The following is a 4907-nucleotide window of genomic DNA, read 5'->3' on the forward strand; positions in this document are numbered from 1 at the left end:
ATGCAGGAGACCCTGGTTTGATTCCTGGGTCAGGAAGACCCCCTGGAGAAGGGCATTGCTACCCACTCCAGTATTCTTGCCTGGAGAATTCCATGGACATAGGAGGCTGAAGGGCTACAGTTCATGGGGTCACAAAGAGTCGGACATGACTGAGCCACTAACACTTTCACGGAGCTGAAGCCACCACAATGAGAAGCTTGTGTACTGCAACAGAGTAGCTCCCACTCACCACAACTAGAGAAAACGCACGTGCAGCCACGAAGACCCAGTACAGCCATAAATAAATAAATAGCAAAAAAAAATTTAAAAAAGGAATATATCATCTCACAGTTCTGGACATCAGAACTCTGAAATCAAGGTGTCAGCAGGGCCCCGCTCTCCCGGAGGTCTCTAGGGGATGCTCTCTCCATGCCTCTCCCAGCTTCTCGTGGTTGTCAGCCATCCTTGGCATTCCTTGGCTTGCAGACACATCACTCCCGTCTGTCTCCGTCACCATGTAGCATTCTCCCGTTGTGTGTCTGTCTCTTTCCTTAGAAGAAATGTATAATATAATTCAGTCATATTGGATTAAGGTCCCACCCTACTCCAGCATGACATCATTTTAACTACACACATCTGCAACAACCTTCTTTCCAAATCAGGTTACATTCAGAGGTACTGGGAGTTAGGACTTTAACATGTATTTTTTTTGGAGGGGGGGACACAATTTACCTTGTAACTCTCTCCTTCCCTTATAGACTGTTTCTTATCACCTCTTCCTGGGCTGCACAGGGGCCCAGTTAAATGCACATACTTCTCCATTTTTTTTCTTTTTTTAATGTTGCAGTGCCTGAGTCTCAATCTATATTTTGTTAACATAAAAATGTTAATAAACAGCTACCCTATCCCTGGTGGCTCAGTGGTAAAGAATCTGCCTGCCAATGCAGGAGACTGAGTTCAATCCCTAGGTTGGGAAGATCCCCTGGAGGAGGAAATGGCAACCCACTCCAGTATTCTTGCCTGGAAAACCCCATGGACAGAGGAGCCTGGCAGGCTACAGTCCATGGGGTTGCAAAGAGTTAGATATGACTTAGTGACTAAACAACAAAACCCTATCCTGAGTATTTTTGGAGATCCAGAAAAATTCAGTGTCATTATATGGGAATACATTGGGCTGCAAATATAAAAATACCTGAACAGCAGTGGCTTAAACAAAAAGTTGCCTTTTTGTCACCAGACAATCTGGAGTTTGGTGCTGCTGGAAACCAACGGCTAACACCACTTAGATTCCCATGGTCACCTAGATCCCTCTAGATCAGTTGTGTGATCTTCACCCCAGCTCGTTGCTGTTGTTAATCCCCATTTTATATATAAGGCAATGGCTGCTGCTGCTGCTAAGTCGCTTCAGTCCTGTCCGACTCTTAGCGACCCCATAGACGGCAGCCCACCAGGCTCCCCCATCCTTGGGATTCTCCAGGCAAGAACACTGGACTGGGTTGCCATTTCCTTCTCCAATGCATCAAAGTGAAAAGTGAAAATGAAGTCACTCAGTCATATCCGACTCTTAGCGACCCCATGGACAGCAGCCTACCCGCTCCTCCATCCATGGGATTCTCCAGGCAAGAGTACTGGAGTGGGTTGCCATTACCTTCTCCGATAAGGCAATGGAGGCTCATATAATAGGCTCATCCTCCCCTGAACCCCTCAGCCAACTTTGGCTTGGGTTTCATTGGCTAGAAATGTGTCACTCAGCCACACTTATGGCCAATGAGAAGCAAGGGAGGCTGGGCGGGAAGCAGAGGACAGGGAATCTGCCAACTAATCAGAGCAAATACTCTGTTAGCAAAGGAAGAAACCAAGAGTGTTGGAGGCAGTAAAAGGTATCTCTCATAATTCTCCCTGCTTCTAGATCTAGAATTATATATTATATACAATATTATATAATATACAATTACATATATAATACACAATTACATTGTGTACTAAGTATTAATACTAGGTATTATGTTTGTAGACTCACTGAATTACTGCAAAAAATAGTTAATAGCGCTTATTTCATGGAATCCTCAACATCTGTGAAGTACATGCTATTATCATCCCATTTTACAGATGAGAAAACTGAGACTCGGACAGGTCCAGTAGAACCTCTTTTATTCATTTAACAAACAAGTATTGAGCATCTATTAGATACCAGGTCATTTGAGTACTGAGAATAGAGCAGTGAATAAAACAAAGACTGCCCCCTGAAGTATTAGCCCTCAGGAGGGCATACATTCTAGTTGGGGGTGGGGCTGGGAGGGAAGGAGAGAGGGTACTCAAAAATAAGAGAAACAAAATTAGTTTTGGGAATACCACCTAGTGTGGGCCACGCACTGTTCTGAAGGTTTTCCATCTGCTAAGTCACTTATTCACCCAACAGTTGTATGAGACCAGTTTATTACTATCCCCATTTTAAAAATGAGGGGATTGAAGTTCAGAGAAGTTAAGTAACATGCCCAAGGTCACACAGCCAATAACTGTGAAGCCAGGGCCCTTGGGTTGCGGAGCCTAAGCTCGGGTAAGTAATATAATGCCAGGTGGTGACAAACGAGTGATGGCAAACAGCCTGGCGATGGCTTGGGAGGGTCCTTCTGAGGAGGCGGCACACTAGCACAGATGTGAGTAAAGGGAAGAGGGAGCCGTGGGGACATCTGGAAGGAACATCCAGTGGGAAGCCTAGAGGTAGGAGCATGCCGGGTGTGTTTGGGGTTTAGTGAGGGGCCAGTATAAGGGCTTCCCAAGTGACGCTGGTGGTAAAGGACCTGCCTGCCAATGTAGGAGATGTCAGAGACTTGAGTTTGATCCCTGGGTCAGGAAGATCCTCTGGAGGAGGACATGGCAACCCACTCCTGTATTCTTGCCTGCAGAATCCCCATGGACAGAGAAGCCTGGTGGGCTACAGTCCACGGGTTCACAAAGGATCGGACACCACTGAAGCAGGATCAGACACCACTGAAGCAGCTTGGCACACGTGAGGAGCCAGGGTGGCTCTAGCAACAGGCCTAGGATTCCTCTACCCAGTTTGCACGTATGACCTTTCAGCATCATCAAAGTCTCATGCCATAGGTTTTCAAAGCTACCCTCGTTTGACAGATGGGGACACTGAGGCTCTGAATGGTTAACCAAGCTGCCGGGGGTGGGGGGAATACAGGCAGAAAGAGGTGAGGCCTGGATCTGAACCTAGGCAGCCAGATCCCACTGCCCAACCCCATGGGAAACAGTAGGGAGCAAGTGCCAGCAGGCTGGGAGGGCTGGCTGGAGGAGTGGATGTCACCAGGACCTAGAGGGGCTTGAGGAGTAGGAAGTGGGGTAGGGAAGGTGCTACGTGGAGCATAGCACTGGAATCCATCCCTGGGGGCAGTTCTTCAAGGGCAGATTTCCATCGTGGACCCAGACTCCAGTTCCCCCAGGCAGGATATGCTTAAAGAAAAGGCAGGGATGTGAGCTTCATTAGTGCTTCGGAAACCCCAGGAGCCCCCGGGGGGAGGGGAGGGGGACAGAGGGGGAGAGGGGGATGAAAAGAGCCCGAGAAGGGAGCCATTCTAATTTTGGCACACCTGGCAGGGGGCACAGGGCCACTGAAAAGGAAGCAGCTGGGGCTGGCTGGGCAGGCCCCCGTCATTGTTCCAGCTGGATCCTCTGTCTGGGCTTCAAATGCAAAACCAGAGTAAGGGGGGGTGGGAGGGGGCGCCCGTGGCCTTTGCTCCTCCTTTAGCAGACCAAAGGACCCTGGCGGCTTAGCTCTTTTTCCTAATTTAAAGATATTTTCAGGCGTTTGGGAGCTCCCCTATGGTGAAGCAGGAAGGTTGGAAGAGGGGGAGGGGGCCTTGAAACTCACCGTGGTTGCCACGGAGGATGGGGAGTAGGCCAGGAGCCGGGTGGTGGGGGTACTGGGGGGCATTAAGGGTGGGACACTTGGGAGGGGTGAGGCGGTCCATACTGTGACTTTGGCTCTCTTCTGCCGCAGTTTCCCCTCTCTGGAACCTCCGCATGCCTCTCCAGAAGGTAGGATGGATGTAGATGTACCCAAACCTCCTTCCCGCTAAGGGGGCTCTTTGGGGTCAACCCTGGAGGCCTTGAGTTGGGGGACACTGGGGGTATTGCCCCATGCCAGTCCCTGGGCAGGGCAGGATGCCCAGAGAGAGACGGATGGAGGAGGTTGTTCCCTCTTCGTTTGCCACCCCTGGTGCCAGGACAAGAGCGTTAGGAGACAGGCCAATGGGGTGCAGCCACCTCCTTGAAGGGGGGGCTCCTAGGCTGGAGTCTTGGGGTGGGGACAGTGCATAGGAACCAGCAATGAGCCGGCGGGGGGCCTGGGCTGGAGGGCGGGGAGGAGCCCCGCGACAGCTTGGGGTGGGGTGGGGTGGCCCTTCCCTCCGGTCCAGGCGCCGCTCTGCCTCCTGCTCCCATTTTCTTTCACTGCCTCCTTCCCTCGCCCCGCCCACTCCAGCTCACCTCCCTTCCCGGCCCCCGCCCTCCCCGCTCCTCACCTCCCCAGCCTGTCTCCCACCCCCAGCTCCGGCGTGCTCTCCTGTCACTCTCGGCGCCACCTCCTCGGGCGGCCTCTCTTTTCCCTCCTTCCGGTTCCCAGCCATCCTCGCCCCCCTCAGTACCGCCCTCCCCGCCACCCGTCCCCAGCCCGCCGGCCCTGCTCCCGCCTCCCCTTCGTTCTCCCAGCCCCTTCCCTCCCTCCCTCCCTCTCTCTCTCCTCCCTTCCTTCATCTCTGCCCACTTTCCCCAGCTGGAGAGAGGGCCGCACTCCCCGCTCCTGCCACCCCCTCTCCCTGGGCCGGCGGGCTCGGCTCCGCGCCCTCCCCTCCGCCGGGGCCGCCGCCATCTTGCAGGATGCCGGAGAGGAGCGCGTGCGGTCGAAACAATACATCTTTTAT

General features: G+C 52.6%; 1 long non-coding RNA gene across 2 annotated transcripts; it reads right to left on the bottom strand.

The window, feature by feature from the left end:
- Nucleotides 1-308: 308 nt before the first annotated feature.
- LOC113896040 lies at nt 309-4634 on the bottom strand. 2 transcript variants are annotated; one of them, XR_003511978.1, is made up of 2 exons: nt 4509-4634; nt 309-529 (listed from the first exon to the last, which is right to left on the bottom strand). It is a non-coding gene; the product is annotated as an uncharacterized LOC113896040 (long non-coding RNA). The 2 variants fall into 2 exon arrangements; XR_003511979.1 differs by lacking the exon at nt 4509-4634 and adding an exon at nt 3857-4493.
- Between the last annotated feature and the right edge of the window lie 273 nt (nt 4635-4907).

This window comes from Bos indicus x Bos taurus, chromosome 7 (assembly GCF_003369695.1).
Source record: "Bos indicus x Bos taurus breed Angus x Brahman F1 hybrid chromosome 7, Bos_hybrid_MaternalHap_v2.0, whole genome shotgun sequence".
NCBI lineage: Eukaryota > Metazoa > Chordata > Mammalia > Artiodactyla > Bovidae > Bos > Bos indicus x Bos taurus.